Source organism: Ooceraea biroi, chromosome 2, assembly GCF_003672135.1.
Source record: "Ooceraea biroi isolate clonal line C1 chromosome 2, Obir_v5.4, whole genome shotgun sequence".
NCBI classification, from domain to species: Eukaryota; Metazoa; Arthropoda; class Insecta; order Hymenoptera; family Formicidae; genus Ooceraea; species Ooceraea biroi.
The window spans coordinates 13,767,443-13,789,737 of NC_039507.1; the positions used below are offsets into that span (position 1 = coordinate 13,767,443).

A 22,295-nucleotide genomic window follows, 5' to 3' on the forward strand; every position below is an offset into this window, starting at 1 on the left:
TTTACGAGATTCGGAATGGCAGATTCAAAATCGCGGACCGAAATCGCAGAATTTTCAAAACTTTTATTCAAAGTCAGTTTCGAAGAAGTGTTTTAGATCCGTGATTACGATTGTGGTAACAGTTATATCAATCTAGAGGTGGAGGATGAAAAATGACAAATTCAATATGGTGCATCCAAAATGGCGGACCCAAATTCCAATTGTTTTAAATTAGTTCCAAAGACTATTTTTGTGGTGGTTTTCGAGGTGACTGTTTACAATGTTAATAGTAGTTTGACAATATTTCAAATGACGGAAACAAACAAATCAAGTTAACGAAATTTTAAGCAATTTAATCTGCTAAAGACAGGTTTATGAAATTTGAAAGAGTGACCACAAAATCAGTGGTTTTTTTGCCTATTTTTGGTCCCGCGATATTGGAATTGAATTGTGTGCCAAATGGTACCTTATGATAATAGACATCAATCACTAAAAAGTTTTAAGTTGAGGTGAGAATTAGTTTCAGAGATATGGAGGGTCAAAGTAGTCAAAATTCATTAACGCGTCAGCTCATAACGCTTTAAAACACGAATTTTTATGTCAATCTACTAATTTAAAACTTCGTATCCAGAGGTTTTGTTGATTGTTGACAACAAATTGCAAGTCAGATTTTAAAAATTCAAAATGCTAACGCGTAAGCGGTTCCGATAGAGGAATAGAAAAGGAACGTCGCATGTAGGCCCGTCTATCCTTCTCAGTTGCGCATGCGCCTTTGCAGAGATACGCAGTCTTCCCATATCTGCACATGTGCAAAGACAAAGGGGTCTTTTTGCAGCTTTCTCTTTCTATTGCTATATTGCTCTTTTAGCTCGCTCACGCACTCTATTTTTATATCTCTATGATCCGAACTTTACTTATCAGAAAAGAGGTTCTGAAAATAACTAATTACTATATTGAAAAAAGTTGCGTGCTAGTCACGGCTATAGTCTGACATCACCGGCACAGACATCCTCTGTTTCTTTCTTTCCCGAGCTATAACTGATGCATCATCGAAATTATTACAATGATAATAAAACAAAAGTAATTATGAAATTAATATAATTAATTAATATAATTGAAAATAATTATAATTAATTAATATAATAATAAATTAATATAATTAATATAAAATATTCAACAATTTAAAAATTCGTTAGGATTCGGAAATCGATTTTGTAACTTTGAATCATGAATTTTTTAAATATATTATTCGCCATATTTAATCAGCCATTTTGAATTTTTAAAATCTGACTTGAAATTCGTTGTCAACAATCAACAAAACCTCTGGATACGAAGTTTTAAATTATTAGATTGACATAAAAATTCGTGTTTTAAAGCGTTATGAGCTGACGCGTTAATGAATTTTGACTACTTTGACCCTCCATATCTCTGAAACTAATTCTCACCTCAACTTAAAATTTTTTGGTGATTAATGTCTTATCATAAAGTACCATTTGGCACACAATTCAATTCCAATATTGCGGGACCAAAAATAGGTGATTTTTGCGGTTACTCTTTTTGTCAAACTACTATTAACATTGTAAACAGTCACCTCGAAAACCACCACAAAAATGGTCTTTGAAACTAATTTAAAACAATTGGAATTTGGGTCGGCCATTTTGGATGCATCATATTGAATTTGCCATTTTTCATCCTCCACCTCTAGATTAATATAACTGTTACCACAATCGTAATCACGGGTCTAAAACACTTCTTCGAAACTAACTTTGAATAAAATTTTTGAAAATTCTGCGATTTCGGTCCGCGATTTTGAATCTGCCATTCCGAATCTCGTAAAATTAATACCAAACATTCAGACAATGAAATCATAATAGAGTAATGTCGTAAAAGCTGTAAGAGAATAACGCTCAGGAGTAGCGTTAGTTACCATTGTGCTATAGAATGTTAAATTTTCGAATGAGTTTTCTAACCTTAAAATGCGTTGTTAGCACAAATAAAAAGACACGTGTCTAATGTTTTTCGATGTATTACGTGTGTGCAAAGTTTCAAGAAAATCGGCGAGTGGCACTTGGGTAGTATTAATTGTTAGTATTTTTTTCCTGATGTAAAATAATAGGATTTAACCAATCAAAATCATAGTTGTTATCTAAACGATGTTTACTGACAACTGATCACCCGCAAATTTTTTAATGTCCGCCTTATGCTCATTTATTCAAGTCATCAAATATCGCTTCGTTTGTCTCACATAACTCGCTTCACAATCAGAACAATTGATCTTGTAAACAATGCATGCCTTTCGTGCATCCAACAACTTGTCTTTTCCTTTCTTTATTAAGCTGTCTAATTTTTTCGGTGCAGTGTATATAGAAAATCGTTTTGCATTGGTATATTTTATATAATTTACATAATTTAATATTTACATAATGCAATCACTAAATAAAAAAAATAACTTTATTAAAAAAACAGTGGTTATGTTTCCAATTAATTTGTAACTCGATATTCATAGCATATCTCGAGCAATTTAACTGGAACAACTTACAAGATTTTATAGTGATAGGACTTATAGTGCAAGTCAGAAATTTTTGAATATTTTCAATATCTCTTTGAAACATTTTTGAAATGTTTTCTTTTTAAGTAACAATTTCAAATTAGGAATAGACGTATTTATAAAAATCAAAAATAAATATGAAATCAATAATTAACTAGCCAAGAACCTTAGGAGCAATTCAATTTGAGTATTGTATCCAAACGTATTCCATGCATACCTACTCTCTTATCGCATGACGACATTCAAGTACTTGGTGTGCAGCGGTCGTATTGGACATGTCTTCTTGTAAATATCTTAAAAATCTTACAATTACATGTAAAGTACAGATTATATATATAGGACAGTATATTTTAATGCGAACCGGGCACGCTAAGTACTTCGATGTCGTCATGAGATAAGAGAGTATGCATGGAATACGTTTGGATAAAATACTCAAATTGAATTGCTCCTAAGGTACTTGGTTCGTTAATTATTACTTTCATATTTAGTTTTGATTTTTATAAATAGATTTTTAAACTTTTTGTTGCGTACAAGATGAGATTTTTTATGTACTTGGCGTACATTTCTTTATCTTTGTGAGGTTTTTTAGTGGGATATCATTACTTTTTGTAAATTTTTTATATTTTGAGATATCTCAAATCCGCTTGCGCAGTCTTCTTTAGAATTGTTTGTTGGTGTTTGTAGAGCTTTTCGTTTCGTTTGTAGTTGAACCGTTCAAAAGTTATTAACATTTGTTTAAACGAAAAGTACCTAACTTTGCCATTTGTTAAGATATCGCAAATCTACAAACGAAACGAAACAACTACAAATGATTCTGAAAAAGACAGCGCAAGCGGGTTCGCGATATCTTAACAAATGGCAAAGTTAGGTATTTTTTATTTAGAAAAATGTTAATAACTTTTGAACGGTTCAACGAAACGAAACAATTACAAACGATTCTGAAAAAGAAAGCGCAAGCGGATTCGCGATATCTTAACAAATGGCAAAGTTAGGTATTTTGTATTTAGACAAATGTTAATAACTGTTGAACGGTTCAACTACAAACGAAACGAAACAACTACAAACGATTCTGAAAAAGAAAGCGCAAATGGATTCGCGATATCGCTACAACTGGCAAAGTTAGCTATTTTTCATTTAAACGAATGTTAATAATTGTGGAATGGTTCAACTACAAACGAAACGAAACAACTACAAACGATTCTGAAAAAGAAAGCGCAAGCGGATTCGCGATATCTTAACAAATGGCAAAGTTAGCTATGTTTTATTTTAAAAAATGTTAATAACTTTTGAACGATTCAACTACAAACAAAACGAAACAACTACAAACGATTCTGAAAAAGACAGCGCAAGCGGATTTGAGATATCTTACTTTCGGGTGCGAGTCATTTTTTAAAAGTTTTGTATCTTTATATCTTTTAATGGATAAAACTACAAACGTAATTATTGTTACTACAAACAACTACAAATGAAATGCTATTGTTTTCTATAATAAAAATTAATTGTTTAAATATCGAGTGCTAGGTTCATAGCTGTGTCAGTCTATATTCTTTATTCAATATCTTTATTTAATATTCAGTGTAGTATTCAATATTTAGTGTATCTTTTTTAATATTCAGTGAGCACTAAAGATAGAAGACGCTCGTGTCGTTGCGAGCGCCATGTGAAATATACTCAACGTATCAGACGCAGTGTGAATTCTCCATAACGTGCCTATGTGAACGCACCTTGATGGACAAACTCGCTTTGCTTGTGTGCGTGCGAGCGTACGTACGTGAGTCTGAACCTGAATCTGAAAAACGGAACGTCACAATTCTAGCATACGATTACAATATCTCAGGATAGACTGCAGCAATCTTATTCAAATTGGTCGCAATCGAAAGCTTGCATCCACATTATGTTATAAAAGTGCCGTTTAATTTTTGATTATGGCTTTAGATCCTGAGATATTTTAATCGAAAGTTTGTGTGACGTGAAATTCCGGATAAGCTACTTGGTAGCGCGCGACGTCTATGCAGTGGCTCTCACCGCTCGGAACCTTGTTCTTTATGTACTTGGCGTCGCGACGCTACCGCGTCACTTGATAATGATAAGTCAAAAAAATTTGTGAGACTATTTACTTGTTCACGAAACTAAACTTGCCATTGAAAAAAACGATTTCGAGGAATGGAAAACATAAAAAATTTAAAAATCTGTGATATTTGCGTATCAAAATATTCTTCTCGTATCCGTTGACCATGTCATATTCATTGTTCATATCAAAACCGGAAGGATTTCGAATAAAATAAGTCGATTTTTAATTATTTTGTGTAAATTTAAAAATAAGTTTAGTATGATTTAATCACTGGATTGTTTAAATATTTTAAAAGTTCGGAAGATATATTTCTACCTATGTATCAATGTGTATTATGTATTATATATTACATGGAAAAGAAATGATTTTATAATATATGTAAATTTCAACATGGATTATGTGCTATAAAAAGAGTTACAGGCTCAGCGTACACTTAAGAGTTATGCAATTTAAATGTACAGCTTTCTTTTCGCTAACGAGTACGGTAATTCATTGGGCAATACATAAGCGTGCTTGCTTATGTGTCATTCTTTTGTAATAAATAGAAGTGTATGTTTTTGCCCTGTGGGCAAACATGGTCAACATTTTGAACATTTGTTATAAATCCAAATAATTTACTCTCCTGCAAAAACGGCTCATTTTCGGGTATCGGTATATTAATAAAAGTTGCTTGTTTTGGTGTCCTCTATAACCCCCTGAAGTTTGTCGGTATGTTTTTGGAACACCCTGTATATGTATCAGTTTAGCATGAAATAAGTACGAGTACATATACGAGTACCTATACATATGTACATACACATACGAGTCTAATTATACAATATGGCTTGTGTGTAGAAAGTGAGTATAAATCTCCTTGAGTGTAAATGTTCCTTTTCACTCAATATTTTAGTGTTGATATCGTATTGAATCCGACTCCTATATGAAAGTTGCAGAAAACAAAGGAACAATTATATTTTGTAGCAATACTATCTACATTAAACATCTCAGCTTGATATTTTTATCTCAAGAACTATTACTGAAAATGTTGATTACAAATAAAATAAATTTTGAAAATTAATTATTAAATTGCTTTATTTATATTTAAATTGTAAAAAGTGTTTTAGGGAAGTGTAGATGTACACGTACAATTATTATAATAAATAAAATTTGAATGTAAAGAATGTATATTCTGAATGTAGGGGAGACCGGGTATGGTTGTCACATGGATAGGTTGTCACAACGGTTATAACAAAAAACAATCGCCTACAAATGCCTAGCAAGACGTCACAGCGAGGCGCAAATACATCATCGTTCCCCCCACGAACGGTCAGTTTGCTGCGGCATTGCGTAAGAAACAGAGGGATCATTATTTGTTTACGCGTGCTTGAAGTAAATTTTTGTGACGTTCTTTCCATCGTGTAAGTACACGATTTACTATGTATTTTGTAATTCCTTATGATTTATTTCGTAGAATTCATTCAACATTATTTTAATGTGAAACTTGTTAATTTTTAAACATTTTGGAAGGTCTGTGTTGAGCTTATTTATTTATCGTTTGGGTCAAGTTGTCACAAGCCATTTGGGGTTTGTTACACAACCCACAAATTGTACGACCATTGCCAAAGGGTCCATGACGTAAGAAAATGAGAGTTGATAAGAGGAAATGCAAATCTGCAATATTAACGAATACGCCTGAAAAGAATTATATTGAACAAAAGAAAAAAGAACAAGAAGAAAAGAAAAATAAAGTCAAAAGAGCAGTTTTATCTGATAAAGGAAGAAAAAAAAGACGAAAGAAGATATCTGTTGATGAAAAAGACAAAGAGAATAACGAAGATTTTTGCCTTATTTGCTTATTGCTATATTCAGAAAGTAAATCCAGAGACGTTTGGGTTCAATGCCAAACCTGTAAGCTGTGGGCTCATGAGAAATGCACTCCTGGGTTACCAATTTATATTTGTCCTAACTGTGATGACAATGATTCTGATTAAGATTGTTTTTATCGATGATTCTCAGTAGTTGAAAGGAAGTTGATCATAACATTGTTTTTGTTCAAAAGAATTATTATAATTGTTTCAGAGAAATATAGATTATTTAATTTTTTAACTCAGTTTAAGTTTCAAGTTGCTTGTAAAAGTTTATTATAAATTAAACTTGTCAATTGTTTGAAAATACATTTCACAATACTAAACAATAAACAAAGATGTCATTTTCCTAATTATAACGGGTTTTTATTGTTATAAATCAGTTACGTCTCTATGTGACAATTAGCCCCAAGCATTGTGACAACCATCCCAGATGCGGGGTAAGATGTCACAAAAATCTTTTTCTGGATTATATTAATTATCTTCTAACCCATTATTATTATTGACGTGACTTTTTTTATTTAGCATACCAGATATATATCCTATGAAACTGGGTATAATTGATTAGATTCCTTTGCATAAATCACATATAACATGTCAAAGAAAAAAATGTGACAACCATACCCAGTCTCCCCTATGTATATGTATCGTGCTGCTGCGTTTGCTTATGCCGCATTATAAAATTCGTGAAAAATTTCCAGAAGCGTAAGACTCATCCACTTAATCCATAAAAAACCGTACAAAAAGAGAAAATGGTTTTCTATGTAACTATGTAACTATTTTACTATATAAAATTATTTTACTTTGAATTATAGATATGTACTATTTTCAACTATATTGATATAACACATACATTTTTTTCATTAATTGTTTTTCTTTGAGCTGTATTCTATCGTAATACTTTCATTTTACACTGTTTTTTTCCTTTTGTTTTGATACAATATATAACGACTTCTTTTCTCAAATTTCTCTTAAAGCATACTATAATCATAATAAAGTAACAGAGTGACATCAGAAGACAACATAATAACGTCTATTTTTAGACATCATTATGTCATCTTTTGACGTCACTTTGCTATTTGGGAACCTGTAAACCTTCACATTATTGTTACCTCTTTCATATTTTGTTTAAAACAATGTCTGGAAAAAGAATATATAGAATACATGCCGCACAACACTACACAGTGCGGTCCATAAATTTTAAGACAAAGTTAGTATGAAATATTAATTAATGTGTACTAACTTGTGGTTGATATCATCTGCAGCTATCAATAATACTAATAATAATAATAATAATTGTGACGGTTTATCTTATATCAAGATTGTTATATGCAACATCAGTCTTTCGAAGATGTTCTTCTAAGCATAAAAACGCTATATGTTCAGTTTCATTTGTTTGTAAACATGCGGGTGCTAAACTATTGGCTGAACAATTTTATTTTCATTCTTGCAAATCAAATTTTTCAAAGTAACAGATATTGTACTTTTTTCATTCCTTAAAAATGCAAAATATGAAAAACTACTTCAAATATATGATATGTTACGTAAGCAAGAGAAGTTTTAATAAAAATTATTAGAACTATTAACTATTCAAAACTGTAAAAATTTCTGTGCTATCCCATTTATTAGGTGAATACATTAATTTAGAAAATTCAAACTTTGGGGATACTACGATTTCCGGAGCGCCAAGTTTTGATCATGGATTCTTCATCTACAGGTCATTACAAACAAAACCTAAAGAGTGGTAAAAGTGGCTAGGTCTGGTTTAGTTTAGGAGATATTGAGATTTTTAGTTGGAATTTGAGAAATCGACAAAAACGCTTTTTTGCCAGTTGCAGACTATTTTCGCGTTATTCAGAACAATATAGGGTAAATATTGACAATAACGGAGCCCGCCCCGATGACCTTGACCTTGACATATATTATAGAGGTCACCCTCCTGAGTGACATTAAAAAAGTTTCAACCGTCGCTCGTTGTTTATTAAAAAGTTATTAACAAAAGAAGTTTAATGATTTTGCACGAATTTTTAACTGTCCACGCGAAACAAGGACTTGAGTTTGACATATATTACAAAGGTCACCTTCCTAAATAACCCGCACTAGGTTTCACCCGTCGCACGTTGTTTGTTAAAAAGTTATTAACAAAAAAGTTTGAATAGAGCATAATGTTACGATACTATATACGTTTACGAAAGAGTATATTTAATGGAATTTTAGATTTAAATCAGAAATAGGTTCGGATTAGATTATATTTTCCGAAACTGGAACCCCGGATACATACGCTCGTTTTCAGCCCGCTTTGGCTTGCCCCCCTCCCCCCAGAGCCGGTGTAATAGATTTCACCGTACAGATTTTGCTCACCTGGTACACGACACGGATCTCGGCGGGGGGAGGGGCGATGTCCCCCCCGCCCTCCCGCGAAGCGGGCTGAAAACGAATGTATATGTCCGGGGCTCCAGTTTCGGAAAATATAATCTAACCAGGTTAGGTTAGGGTAGGTTAGGTTAGGTTAAATGACTCTCCTTCCTTCGTTCATATTCGTCGTTTATGTCTTTCAATATTCAAAATAACTACTATATTTTCGAAACTTCTTTTGTTAATAACTTTTTAATAAATAATGAGTGACGGCTAAAACCTTTTATAGTTTACAACTAGCAAAAAAGCGTTTTTGTTGATTTCTCAAATTCCAATTAAAAACGTCCATATCTCCTAACTTAAACCAGATAGCCACCTTCATCACTCTTTAAGTTTGGTTTGTAATGACCTGTAGATGAAGAATCCACAGTCAAAACTTGGCGCTCCGGAAATCGTAGTCTTGCCCAAACTTTATTTATGGATTAAATATTATAGTACTAATCATCAAAATAATTTCCATCATTCTTATTAACTTTTCGAGCACCTAACAACTTTCTATCACAGAAAAAAATGGTTTTTATTTGTTGAAATCATTAATGGATTTTTTATGTCTTCAACAAATGTATGTAAATTAAAATGTATGTAACATAAATGTTGCAGAGACCGGAATAAATAAAAATCAAATGGAGCCAAGTCCGAAGAATATGTCAGGTATGGCAAAACGAAATATAAAGGAAAATAATCGTTTTATTTGTTGTGCGACATTAGGCTGAACATTGTTGTGAAGCAAAATCACCATTCTCGTATTATCATCTTTTTCCTGTTATGAAAACGTTATGTATATTTTGCGCTTAAATGGATCAATTGCTGTTGATATCAATCAACCGCAACTAATAGGTGCGGAAATTAATTCGGTATTTGTTTTAAAGGAATTGATTTATTTATAAAATTGATTTATTTATACAAAATATATCACTATTTTTTAATAATTTTCTCCATCTATCGGGCAGCTGACGGATCCGCTCTCCAAAAAAGATGGTGATAAAATCATCGATGCATCATGCATTTTTAAACCTCTTCCATGCTTTCAAAATGTGTATTAGCAGGTGTTTGAGTGAGAGGAATATATGATAATATGAAGTCCAGGTTTTTTAAGTCCAGTAAATATAATAATACGTATCAGAGAGAATTTCTCATTGTCAGTCCAACGAAAAAATAGTGTCCTTTATCTCTTTTGCGACGTGTGGCCTAGCATTATCGTGCTACAAAATGACTTGTCGCGTTCTATGGCCAGTAAATGGTCTTTTCTCCACTATTTCGTCCCTATTTCTCTATTTTTCCCTCAAACAAATGAATTGTTGTTGATAACATTCAGCATTAATTGTTTGACCAGGTTGCAGCTCATAATATATCCCACCAAATAAGCAATAAAATCTTTCTTGCATGAGTATTCGGTTTTGTCAACCTATGATTTTCTTCTTTTAGTTTTTGTCTTATAAAACACATTTTTCATCACTAATGATTTTGTACAAAAAATCATTCATTTTGTACCTCGTTAGTAAGAATATCGTCATGTTAAACCTCCTCCGCCTACTCTCTGGACTGAGCTCGTGCGGAATTCATCGGTTTACTTTTTGAATCTTTTCCAGCTTATTTAAGCGAATAAATTTGAAAATAAATTTACGAGTTACTGCTAGTTGTAATGCAAGTGCACTTTGAGTCTGATTGTCATTCAATAATTGTTCAAGTTCCTCGTCTTCAAAGTTTGTCACGACGTTTTTCATCGGTAAGACAAAAATCACTCTGAATCTTTTAGTACTTTAGCACTTTTTACAAGTTTTATGCGTTACATCGTCTCTCAAAGCTGAGCAAATCATATTTGCAGAATGTTTTCAATTGGAAAGCAAAAAGAATGCAGTGTCTGTTGTGCTACTTGTCAGATATCAACATACTATTCGATACTATTTTCTGTGGTTATCAGCTTCGCCAAACTATATAGTCCATTTCGAACCTTAAAGTTAGCACTTCAAAACTCATTAAACGGAAGATATTTGAATTTGAAAAAAGGAGTTATATTTAATTAAAAATAAAAGCATCGAATTTATTTGTATTGTAAAATAATTCACCATTATAATAGTTTATAACACAAAACCTCCATCACATTCCGGCAAATACACAACAAAACCTTTCTCGCATAGATATTTGGTTTTGCCATCGAAATTTATGATTGTCCAACCGTTTACTCATGACTTTCACCATTTAGAGTTCATCATACATGATCCAGTTTTCATCCCTCGTAATAATTTTATAATTACAAAAATACTTTTTTTAAAGCATTACAGTAAACACAGAGCTATGTCATAACTTCTTTGTTGTCAATGTTGAGAACATGAGAAATCTATTTGGTTTCTTTTTTATATCTTTCCCATTTGCTTTATACGTAAACTAATAGCTTCCCGAGTCACTCCAAGTTGTAGGGGAGACCGGGGCTCGTTGGCACAAGAGGCAAGTTGGCATTGCGTTCAATTAATGTATTTGTGGCAAAAAAACTATAAGAAAGTTACTTCAAAATAACTCTTTCATAACGTAGATACTTTTCTCAAAGTTTCATTTAAATAAAAAAAGTATTATAATAAAAACAAGGAACATTCTGATTCAAGAGCAGCCAAGTAAATTTTTGAGCATTTCAAACTTTCGTATTAATATTCTTTAGCTTGAGAGAATAACTCTAAGTATCGCATTATTAGTTAAAAGAAATGTTTCTGTTACTGTTAGCACATGTTATTTTGAATAATGACAATAATTATTTATAATAAAATGATTTAAATCAAATGTATGTAGAGCCGGGGTACGTTGGCTCAAATTTTATGGGGTATGTTGGCTCATAGCATTAGCATAGCATTAGGTTAGGTACGTTTATGTATTGTTGCTGTGTGAGAAGTGAGAACATACCTACGATCCTACGATCCTACGATTGCTATAGTATTTAGCAGTGATACATAAAAGTGATACATAGAAGATTAATTGTAAGTAACTTTATATACAAAATTTTAGTATGTATAATATGAGACTGCTAGAACAATTCTATGCGTGTATATAATAATGTAACCTCAAATCTAATTGTAATTGTTGTAATTATCGACGCATAGCCAACTTATACCGTGATGTATGTCAATTTACCCCACTATTGGGGCAAGCTGGCTACAATGCAATACGTTCGTATCTCACTCATTACAAAAAAACTGCAGTATACAGGATCGTTTCTGGCATGAAAATGTAGAGGAAGGTTTGCTTTATCATATTAGTACAGTTTCATTATTATAATTAGTTGTTTAAAGAGTCGAATGACGAAATTATAAAAATGGTGCCAACGAGCCACGGTCTCCCCTACTGCAAGCTATGTTTGTTTGTGTTTAATCTTCATCTTATATAATTCGATATTCTCAAGTTTCTTTGGCTAATAGAATTAAAGCTTATTTCAATCAAAGTTTCTTGCTTTAAACCTTTGATATAATTTTTTACACATTTTGTAGGTCATTGCATTATTTCCTAAAATCGAACAAATCATTTGACCTGCTTTAGTAGAATTCTTTAACACAAGGAGGACAGTGCCTGCATTTTGTTACTAACTAGGAAATTATGCATAATTGCACATGACAACTGCTCAAGTAATTTGACATATGACATAATCAAGAGATCAAGCGATGCGGTAGCGTCGCGACGCCAAGTACATACAAACACAAGGTTCCAAGCAATGAGCATCACTGCATAGACATCGAGCGTTGCCAAATTCATTGCATAAACGTCGAGCGCTACCGTATAGGTTATCCGGAATTTCATGCCAAATTCATGTCAAACAAACTTTTGATTAAAATATCTCAGGAACTAAAGCCATATTCAAAAATCTAACGGCACTTTTATAATATAATGTGGATACAAGCTTTCGATCGTAACCACTCCGAATAAGATTGGTGCAGTTAATGCTGAGATATTGTAATCGTATGCTAGAATTGTGACGTTTCGTTTTTCTCCATTTCCATATTCTGGTTCAGACTCACGTACGTATGCTCGCACGCATCAAGCAAAGCGATTTTGTCCCTCAAGGTGCGTTCACACATGCACGACTGATTTAATTTATTAGGAATTAAAAATGATTTTGATACATGAGAAATGATTTATTGTAATATAAATAAATAAAAATATAAATTGCAAAAATTATAAAAAGTTTAAATTTAATTATTTTACATTGAACGACGCGGTAGCGTCACGATGTCAAGTAAATAAAAACAAATACATAAAACTAGGCAAAATTCGAGTGATCCGATATAATAATGATACAAATCTGTTAAATAAAGATTTATTTTGCAAGTTCAACTTGAAATTATTAAAATACCAGAGTTCAAAAATAAAACTGTACTTACTGAAAAGATCTCTATTGGTTTGCATATATATAAAATTACTAGCATCCCCCGTCACGCGGGCTTCACCCGCGATATTATGTGTAGAATTAAATAAAAACACATTTTACCCCTTCTCACCCGTTAGGGGTGGAATTTCGGAAAACCCACCCTTAGTGAGCACCTACGTAATAGTAGGAATATACCCTTACAATTTCAAGTCGATAGGTGCAGTGGTTCGGGCTGCACGTTGATGAGTCAGTGAGTGGTATTTGGCTTATATATATATAGAAGATTAGTGGAAGTCTTCATCAAGGTGAAAGTACATTTGACGGATATTATAGAAATATAATACGTGCTAAAAGTACCGAATGGCAATTAATAAATGATTCGAAAGTACAAAAGTGCAGTTGGCCTCGAAATGCATATATATTTTTTGCAGAAACGAATATTACAAGAAGCAATAAGACCCACTAAAAAAACCCCACAGAAGTGAAAAAATACGCCAAGTACATAAAAAGTCCCAACTTGTATACAACAAAGTTTAACAAAATATTTATTATAAAAATCAGAACTAAATATAAAATCAATTGTTAACTAACCAAGTACCTAAAAGCAATTCAATTTGAGTATTTTATCTAAATATTTCTCATGCATACTCTCTTATCACATGACGACATTGAAGTACTTGGCGTGCCCGGGTCGCATTAAAATATACAAAACTGTCCTACCTATAATCTATACTTTACATGTAAATTATTTGTATCGAGTAATAAAAAGAGATATTTATAATCACTTTGCTAGTCTGTACAACTGTAAATGTGTTTATTTTAATATTTCCAACTAAAAAGATTAATTAGTTATTATTGAAAACCAAGATACAAAATACAGTACAAATCAACATACTATTACTCAAGTTTATAAGAATTTTGTAAGACATGTCCAATGCGACCCGGGCACGCCAAGTACTTCAATGTCGTCATGCGATAAGAGAGAATGCATGAGAAATATTTAGATAAAATACTCAAATTGAATTGCTTTTAGGTACTTGGTTAGTTAACAATTGATTTTATATTTAGTTTTGATTTTTATAATAAATATTTTGTTAAACTTTGTTGTATACAAGTTGGGACTTTTTATGTACTTGGCGTATTTTTTCACCTCTGTGAGGTTTTTTTAGTGGGTTATTATTTTGAGTACCATTAAAAAATGTTTAGCTATTCATTATTATCAATAAAGTTATTCTTATAATAAAGAAATTCAACAAGGATATCACGTTTTTTACAATAGATAAATGAAAATCGCGAAGCGTAAAAAAACAGCTTCTTTCCATCATTCTATTATTATGCTTCTATTTCGATGAAACTTAATATAACCTAATTGTCGAATCTTGTATTTTATAAATTTTACTTCGCATCTGTTTTGATACGAAGGAATTTGATACGAAGAAGTTCAAACATACGCAGAATAAAAACAGAAACAATAGGGCGAATGAAACAAATTATGAATAATAATTTGTATTCCAAATGCTATATGTAGTTAAATATAGATATATGAGGATTGTAGTGAGATTTAATCCTTAAGTGATATATGTCGTAAACTATACGAAATATTAAAAAAATTTTTCTATTTGACTGCCATTTATTTCTACAAAAATAAACTGTTTTTAAAAATTCATCCTTCGCACTCCTTATATGAAAGAAAGATCTATGGAATTATAATACTATACATTGAAAGTATTTTTATTCGAAATATACTTATAAACTTTTATGTGAGGTTGTGGCATATTTTTGTATGTAAATTAGTTCGTCATTTATGCCAGTAACTTCCTATGATCCACATTGCTTTATCTCAATGATCGAAGTAGAACAAGTAATACCAATGACCTCTGACGTTGAATGAAACATTGAAAGGTATATGATTGATATAGCTAATTACAAAGTAATGTGCAGTACGAGACTTCAATTTAATATAAACAATATTTAATACAATGAATCTCATACAGCATAGACCATTGCCATTACATTTCAGTAACGTTACAACATTGCAGATTGCAATGCAACAGTACCAAATATTATATCTGCAAAATACTAGCGCACTTGTAGTAACGTGATATTAATATTTCGAAAACATTGCAAAATCGAAATTTCATACTTTAATAATATATATAATAATATATTAATAATATATTTTAGTAATAAAATACTCACTGTCTATTGCACATATAATGTTCTTAATGTAATATAAAATTTCAGTCTTAAAAGAACGTAACTAGTTTAAATGTAACGTAAGAATGATGAAATTAGAGGTATGTTTAACGATAACATTATCGATAATTATCGATAATCGGTGAATTTACCGATAATATTATAAATTATCAATACTATCGATAAAATGTTGTTTGAAAATTTGTCATGGCTTTGCAAACCTACTCCCTCGGTCCCGTTCCTCACGAGCCGAGCCACCCAACTCACGGTTCGCGGATAATTAGCGACAGTCGAGGAAACTGGAAAAAAAACAAAAAAATGCGAAGGCACGCCGGCCAAGCCATTTAGCCTGTTACTCGAAGCACATCGGGTTTTATTATGTCATCATTTATAATGTTATTTTGGGTTAAACGAAGTTTAGTGTGGTCTCATTTCATAGATGATGAAATTCTATAAAAAAGATAGCAACGTGCAAAATCTACAATCGGACTGTACTCGGGGCAACACTTCAAATTTGTGGTTTCATTTTCGGATTAATTATGAAGAATCTGAAAGCTTATCTGAAAGCTCATGTAATAATGACAGCAAACCAGAATCTGTGCGAAAAAATAGAATACATAAGTCTGAAGGTTCACAATATCCTATGAATTCTAAACGGGCTAAAGAAATAACGAAAGCGTTATATATATGATAGCCGAAGACACTCGTTTATTTTCTAGGATAAAAAAACGAAAGATTTATTAGATTTGTTCACGTATTGAATAAAAGATATAAACTGCCTAATAGAAGATTGTTAACTATTGTATTTTTACTGAATTATATAAAAGAAAATACAAAGAAATTAAGAAGTTGTTTGATATAGTTGAAGATATTAATCTGACCACTGATCTTTCGAGACACACTTCGTTAAATAGCACTTTTGAGTGTATCCGCACATTATTAAATAGATAACAAATTGTATCGAAATATTTTAGAAACTACATATTTTCCAAGTACACATATTGCCAATAACAAAAGATAGTTTAATAAAAACTGCACACAAATGGAACATTCAATCAAAAATAAAGTTTGTTGTTACTGATGACGATAGTAATATTGTTGCAGTATAAATCTGACATCATGGACTCAATTATTCTGTTTTGCACATACTTTGATACTTTTTCTGGTTGTACAAAAGTATCAAAGTATGTGCAAAACAGAATAATTGAGTCCATGATGTCAGATTTATACTGCAACAATATTACTATCAATAACAACAAGTTATCAGTAACAACAAACTTTATTTTTGATTGAATGTTCCATTTGTGTGCAGTTTTTATTAAAAAATACTACAGTTCTTTCTGATATTATAGATAAATGTCACCAAATAGTCCATATTTTCAAAAGTTATATTGCTGCAGAGTTATTGCGAAATGATTAGATGCGTCGGGGTACTGAAGCACCTTAGTTTAAAACGAGATGTACCAATGATGAAATTCTACCTATCTTATGATAAACAGAATGTTAGAGCTCCGATCTAATTTGTGTTGAATTTTGAGTGATTTACCAGACACAAATGTTTTTTTAATAACATATAAAGAATAGGATATATTCCGCAATTTAACTACAGTACTTGAGTCATTTTTCCAAGCTACTGAAGAAATGTCTGATGAAAAGTATGTTACAATTTCTAATATTAATTCCATTAATGCATCGAACAATGTTTAGAAGATATTAACAATCTAACACGAACAGAAAAAGTTCAACCACTTCGCACAAACTTACTTCTTGAAATGTATAAATGGTTCGGAGAGATGGAGGACAATTTCACTTACAACATTGCTACAATATTAAATCCGTGATTCAAAAAAGTGCCATTTCATTTTTCCAATAAATTTAAAAGTACTAAAGAAAAGATTCTGACCGAATATAAGGATCTTAATAAAAGTAGTATTTCAAATTAGAAAATGGGAAATAATAATCAAATTATAGAACATGACGATAAATTATGAAGACATTTTGAAAGAAAATTGACTACAATAAATAAAAAATCCAATCCAAACTCAGTGTCATGTGAGTATGAATTGAAGAGGTAATCATATGCTGTATTTACCTATCTGTCTTCATTCTAGTTAATTTCATTTAATTTCCAAATATTTCGATATATTTATATATCAATAATATTTATTATGGTTATTTTTATTATAGATACTTAGGTTTAGGCAGCATAGACAGAAATTGTGATTCGTTTGTTTGGTGGGTGGCTGAGGGAACTGTATTTCCGCAACTTCAGAAACTTGCTAAAAAGTATTTATGAATACCAGCAAGTTCTGAGTGAATGAATCTTTTCGAAAGTGGGAGAAATATTATTTAATAATTAAATTATTTAAGGTGTCTCAACACTTGTAGTGATAAGTGAAAAATACAAGCAAAATCAGAACAGTTAGCACAAATCAAACTGTACAGATATGAATATTTCATAAATGAATTAAAAACAAAGACCGCTGGTATACATAATCGGATCTTATATTTAAGACTGTCTTAAGTGTATCTTCAGATACTCCATAGCCAATGAAATGATCCATACAGTATCTACAGATGACCTTAAGACGGTCTTAAATATAAGATCCGACTATACTGGCCTAATATACAGTCTGTACACTCTGGTATGATTGGTACCGAAAAAAATGCATGACATCAATTATTTTTTATTTTTATTTCTTTTTGTTCAAAATACACTCCTTCTAAGTTAACATACTGGAAATGATTAAACAGTTTTGCAACTGATTTTTTTTAACTCTTTCGTGTGGTGCCATCTCTTGATGAATAATTGCGTTATGAAGCTTGAAATTTCAGCTGTGACCACGAAAAATTTTAAAGCACGTCTGCGTCATTAGTTTTTAAATGGAGACAGTATCTTATTGATTATTAAAAAAAACTCATTTTATATCGCACACGCTGATGAAGAATCAAAAAGACTCAGAGTGGAGCATTGCAAAAACATGCTAACGGTATTAATTAACGACCGGATTTCATGAAAATCATCGTAACTGGTGACGAAACGTGGTACCTTCAATATGAACTGTTCATAAAGCGGCAAAAGAAAGTGCGCATACAGAAGAGCCGAATCAAGAGATTGCTCACCGTTTTCTTCGATTGGAAAGGAATTGTCCACAAGGAATTCATATCGGAAGATCAAGTGATAAGCACTGATTACTATTTGGATATTCTGAATCGTTTCTGGAATAGGATTCTTTGAGTTTGACCTGAATACAGGTTACCGAGAAGAAAGGTTCAGTCACTCCTGTATGATAATATACTGGCGTACAATCCAAGATTATACTTTCTTGGTCAGAGAAAGTATCACAGTGTTCGAACCTTGTTATTCGCTACGTATGACTTTTGGTTATTCCTAAAATTCAAGTTGACGATGAAAGGAAAGCATTATGACATTCAAGAAATCCAAAATGCTTCGACCGCAGTTTTCAAGTCGATTCCGAAAACGGAGTACAGAAACTACTTCGAAAAACTGTTTAGTCATTTCCAGCATGTTAATTTAGAAGGAGTGTATTTTGAACAAAAAGAAATAAAAATAAACAATAATTGATGTCTTGTATTTTTTTCGGTACCAATTATATCAGTACGTGGGCAATCCGTGTATGTATATTATGAAATTGCTGATGCCATCAAAGGAACTGATCCTCGAAATTTTAAACACACTTAGATATATTTTGCATAAATCTGAAAGCACATATACTTTTATTCATGGCGATTGCTTTTTTATAAAATAGCCCCTTCATCAAGCACGCGGTAGCGTCGCGACGCCAAGTACATAAAAAAAATAAATAGCCACATGAGAAATTGCCGCTTGACACGGCACTGGCGCGGCATCGTCGAGGCGCTACCAAGTAGCCTTATCTCAAGTTTCGCCTTGTCAGATTTTCCGATGAAATATTCTCGGAAATAAAGATCGTAATAGAAAATCTACTGATACTTTTATTATATAATGTTGATACAACCTTTCGATTGCGAGTAACTCGAATAAAATTGGTGCAGTCACTCTTGAGATCTCGAGTCGAGTCCATGTAAAAGTGGCTTATAAGTGACTTATAAGTTACAGTATTCAGTTTTCAGTCTCACATACACACGACATTCAAAGCGAGTTTGTCCACCAAGGCGCCTTTTCATGTAACTAAGGTGACTCGCTTGGTAATAGTAGGCGTATCGCCCTAATTTAGTCGTTGGTAAAGATCAACGCGCGCGGTTTATCGAAATAATCAAATTTAATAACAACAATTTTAATTAAGTAATTAGTTTTCTCTTAAATTAATATAACCTAATTAAGATATCGCTTGCGCTGTCTTTTTCAGAATTTCTAATTGTTTCGTTTGTAGTTGAACTTTCAAAAATTATTAACATTTGTTTAAATAAAAAATAGCTAACTTTACAATTTGTTAAGATATCGCAAATCCTCTTGCGCTATCTTTTTCAGAATCGTTTGTAGTTGTTTCGTTTCGTTGGTACTTGAACCGTTCAAAAGTTATTAACATTTTTCTAAATAAAAAATAGCTAACTTTGCCATTTGTTAAGATATCGCGAATCCGCTTGCGCTGTCTTTTTCAGAAACGTTTCTAGTTGTTTCGTTTGTAGTTGAACTGTTAAAAGTTATTACAATTTGTTTAAATAAAAAAATAGCTAACTTTGTCATTTGTTAAGCAGTTAAGATATCGCGAATCCGCCTGCGCTGTCTTTTTTAGAATCGTTTCAAGTTGTTTCGTTTGTATTAACAGTTGTTTAAATAAAAAATAGCTAACTTTACAATTTGTTAAGATATCGCAAATCCTCTTGCGCTATCTTTTTCAGAATCGTTTGTAGTTGTTTCGTTTCGTTGGTACTTGAACCGTTCAAAAGTTATTAACATTTTTCTAAATAAAAAATAGCTAACTTTGCCATTTGTTAAGATATCGCGAATCCGCTTGCGCTGTCTTTTTCAGAAACGTTTCTAGTTGTTTCGTTTGTAGTTGAACTGTTAAAAGTTATTACAATTTGTTTAAATAAAAAAATAGCTAACTTTGTCATTTGTTAAGCAGTTAAGATATCGCGAATCCGCCTGCGCTGTCTTTTTTAGAATCGTTTCAAGTTGTTTCGTTTGTATTAACAGTTGTTTAAATACAAAATAGCTAACTTTGCAATATGTTAAGATATCGCGAATCTGCTTGCGCTGTCTTTTTCAGAATCGTTTCTAGTTGTTTCGTTTGTAGTTGAACTTTCAAAAGTTATTAACATTTCTTTAAATAAAAAATTGCTAACTTTGCCATTTGTTGAGATATCTCGGTTCAACTACAAACGAAACGAAACAACTGCAAACGATTCTAAAGAAGACTGCGCAAGCGGATTCGAGATATCTCAAAATTTAAGAAATTTACAAAAAGCAATGACATCCTACTAAAAGAATCTCACAAAGGTAAAAATGTACGCCAAGTACATAAAAAATCCCACCTTGTACGCAACAAAAAGTTTAAAAAACTATTTAGAAAAATCAAAACTAAATATGAAATCAATAGTTACCTAGCCAAGTACCTAGAAGTACTTAGAAGTACCTAGATGTATCTAGAAGTACTTATTTTATCTAAATATTTTAAAGTTAACAGTACTATTTTTCATCATGGTGAAAATGTTAACAATGGACATTACACGAACATGTTGCGAGCTGAGGGTACAAAATGGATTTCCGTAAATGATTTAAAAGTTGAGACATGTCATTGGCCTCGAAATGCTAAGGGTGCATACATATTGTTTTAGAAAAATAATAATCTATTAATAACTGTCAATCTGTTAATAATTAATAATAAAAATAATAATCTCTAAATAATAATTTGTTTTTGAATATTGAAATTCTATGTTATCCAAATTTTAAAAATGTACAAAAAGGAGTGAGATCCCTACAAATCCCTTCTTTTTTAAAAAAGAAAAAATATTTACTCCAAGTACATAAAACGTATCGAACTTTCTAAAAACAGTGTAATTATAAAAAACAACCTTTCTAAAAAAGTGTATTATGAAAATGTATTTCTTCAAAAATATACATGAAATCAATGCAATTAGTCAAGTATATCATTATTTATTGAAAAGTGAATTGTTCACAAATGGATATGAAATCAATGCAATTTATCTAGTATTTGTTTAAAAATGGATGTTGTCAGTGCAATATCCAAAAATTATATACAAGGTGCATTCACAATTAATCCAAAAATTATATGAAACAAGTTGTATACATTCAAAAGTATATGCAACACAAGCTTAACGCATCCATTGTCTCTTCACGCAAATTCTAAGTCGCATAAAACGGGCTTAAACTGACTCAAATGATCAACGGAATCATAGTGAAGCAAAAAAACTTGGCGTGCCCGGGTTGTGTTATGATGCAATAGCTCACCATACAAAATACAGTACAAATCAAGATACTGTTACTCAAGTGTATAAGAATTTTGTAAGCATGTCCAATGCGATCCGGGCACGCCAAGTTTTTTGCTTCACTATGATTCCGTTGATCATTTGAGTCAGTTTAAGCCCGTTTTGTGCGACTTAGAATTTGCGTGAAGAGACAATGGATGCGTTAAGCTTGTGTTGCATATACTTTTGAATGTATACAAATTGTTTCATATAATTTTTGGATTAATTGTGAATGCATCTTGTATATAATTTTTGGATATTGCACTGACAACATCCATTTTTAAACAAATACTAGATAAATTGCATTGATTTCATATCCATTTGTGAACAATTCACTTTTCAATAAATAATGATATACTTGGTTAATTGCATTGATTTCATGTATAGTTTTGAAGAAATAAATTTTCATAATACACTTTTTTAGAAAGGTTATTTTTATAATTACACTGTTTTTAGAAAGTT

The 22,295-nt window shown here is 31.6% G+C and overlaps 1 protein-coding gene across 3 annotated transcripts in view; it reads right to left on the reverse strand.

Moving 5' to 3' along the window:
* LOC105279119 (ABC transporter G family member 23) overlaps positions 1-22,295 on the reverse strand; it is a 142,990-nt gene that overhangs the window by 65,028 nt on the left and 55,667 nt on the right. The window lies entirely within an intron of this gene.